We start from the raw sequence: 2,463 nt of genomic DNA, 5'->3' as shown, positions 1-2,463 counted from the left end.
TCATTATGGGAAGTACATATCGCTCCAGACATCCGTGCTCAAGAATACACTATGCGTGCCCTAAACTGTCCCTGTACATTTGATGACTATTTTTTTGCATCTTCTCTGTTAGTCTATCTTTTATCACAGTGCTAAATATCAGGAAAGGGAATTATAATACCTTTTATAAAATATGGCAACACTTAAATATATTTTCAATTGCAGGCACGAGCGTATTTAACTATATTATTTCCTTTTTCAAATATATGTTTAAGCTATTGTTTTTTTACTCAAATAAAACACTTACTATTTGAAAATCTATATTTAAATGACTTTCTGGGAGAGCTCTTGGCAACGAACCAGTTGGCTAATAGTGTGGAGCAAAAGGTAACTTTCTTCTTTTAATAGAAGGAAGTATTTTTAATACCTGTAGTAAATTGAGTGTTACTTCTGGGAGTTATGAAGCAAGAATTCCCTTCCCTGTGTGCAGCTCTCTAACGATAGGCTACTGCCCCCTGGTCTTGGGGCTTCTGCTGGCAGGTTTATTAGGATTTGATGGATTGTCTTTTGTCCTTTTGGCTCCTGTCACTGTCTTCGCTTTCCCACCCTTTTCGCGGTATCTCCTCGGCTCTGGAAACTCTTTGTTGGTTGCTTTTTCCCCTTTGTACAAAATGTTGTCTTGTCTTTTCAGCATTTCAAAAGGCCTCCCCAGTGACTGGAATCTGAAGAAAGCTGCAGGGTCAGAGCTCAGCGGAAAGCTTAGAATGACAGTGAAATCCCTAAACAGGGACTATTCGTTCTGAATAGGGAAACCTAAAAATAAAAGCTGTCTGCAGCTGGGACCGTGTGCCCAGACAACTATCACTGAAATGCAGAGAAAATCGAAAACATAAATAAAAAACAGCCACCTTGCTAGAAAGGACTCAGGTGTTAAATGGTCGCCACGGTGGAGACGTGGACAAGGCCAACTCCGCAGTCCCTGGTCTATCACCTGCAGATAGTTTGATGTGGTAGAAGTTTGGTTCATCCAAGAAAGGTCATCCCCAAATGCAAATGCGAGGCTACTGCACGAAGCTCCAAGTCAGCCTAACTCCCACCCAGCGGGGGGACTCCAGGCTCCTAGGAGCTGCTCGTGGCTTTTCTTCTTTCTATATGTACAAGGACCTTCGGTTATCTACCAGCAGGGTTTTCTGCCAGCGAGTCCTTTTTGTTTGTTTATTATTTGTTTATTTGTTTTTAGAAAACACAGGGTTAAGAATAGTAGTCACTATTTACACAGCGCTTTTTCTGTGCAATGTCATGACAGTCATGGGAAGCTCAGAAACTAAAACTAAAGCTCAGGGCGCCAGCCACATACACCGGAGCTGGAGGGTTCGAATCCAACCAGGGCCTGCCAAACAACAATGACAACTACAACCAAAAAGAACAATAGCCAGGCATTGTGAAAGGCACCTTTAGTCTCAGCTACTTGGGAGTCTGAGGCAAGAGAATCCCTTAAGCCCAAGAGTTTGAAGGTGCTGTGAGCTATGATGCCATAGCACTCTACCAAAGTTGACAAAGTGAGGCTCTGTCTCAAAAACAAAAACAAAAACAAGAAACCGTGCATTGCTGAAGCTGGAATTCCAGTTGCAGGCTATCAACTAAACTAAAGTCTATGCTCTAAACCATCATACATGCACTACGCTATCCCTTGAACATATAATCTTTTCAAATCCTAGTTTTGTAAAACAAAAGACCTAAATGATCACATTTTTTGTAGCTAAAGACCTGTTACTTAACCTAATATGTTTAACCACTTTCTATAAAGTTTTTTGCCTGAAGGAGACTGGCAGCATTACTATTTATAGTTTTCCTGCTAATTAACCTTTAACTATTTGTATAGCACATAAGAAATAACACTGCTCACATATAAAGAAAGCAGGTCAGGGAAATATGCACCCAGCATATCTTCTGAATAGTCAGTCTGATTCCCAGTTTTTCCCCTCAAGCTCCCACTCTTTCCTGGACCACAACTTCACATCATCCTGCTATTTGCTCCTCTGATCCCACTCCACCTACTCCTTCAATGTATTTTGACGTCTGGTTTTTCAGCCCCTCCCTCTTAATGCTGTCTCTCATTCTCTCTTCTTTTTTTTTTAATTAAAGCATAACCATGTACATTAATGCAATCATGGGGTACAATGTGCTGGTTTTATATACAATCTGAAAATTTTTCATCAAACTAGTTAACATAGCCTTCACGGCCCCCTCTTAGTTATTGTGTTAAGACATTTATATTCTACACCTAGTAAATTTCACATGTTCTCTTCTATGATGCACCGTAGGTGTGGTCCCACCCATCACCCTCCCTCCACCCATCCTCCCCTTCCCCCTCCCCTCCTTCTCCCTGTCCCCATATTCTTGGGCTATAATTGGGCTATAGCTTTCCTATGAAAGCTATAAATTAGTTTCATAGTAGGGCTGAGTACATTGGATACTTTTTCT

The 2,463-nt window shown here is 41.1% G+C and overlaps 1 non-coding gene across 1 annotated transcript; it reads right to left on the bottom strand.

Moving 5' to 3' along the window:
• Nucleotides 1–1,788: 1,788 nt before the first annotated feature.
• LOC111725815 lies at nucleotides 1,789–1,917 on the bottom strand. Its single transcript, XR_002773783.1, has one exon. It is a non-coding gene; the product is annotated as a small nucleolar RNA SNORA19 (small nucleolar RNA).
• Nucleotides 1,918–2,463: the final 546 nt, after the last annotated feature.

Source organism: Otolemur garnettii, unplaced genomic scaffold (assembly GCF_000181295.1).
Source record: "Otolemur garnettii isolate 467f Iridium unplaced genomic scaffold, OtoGar3 scaffold00002, whole genome shotgun sequence".
In the NCBI taxonomy this organism is placed as follows: Eukaryota; Metazoa; Chordata; class Mammalia; order Primates; family Galagidae; genus Otolemur; species Otolemur garnettii.
Note: the sequence above shows the minus strand (reverse complement) of the source record. Positions and strands in the feature narration are given on the sequence as shown.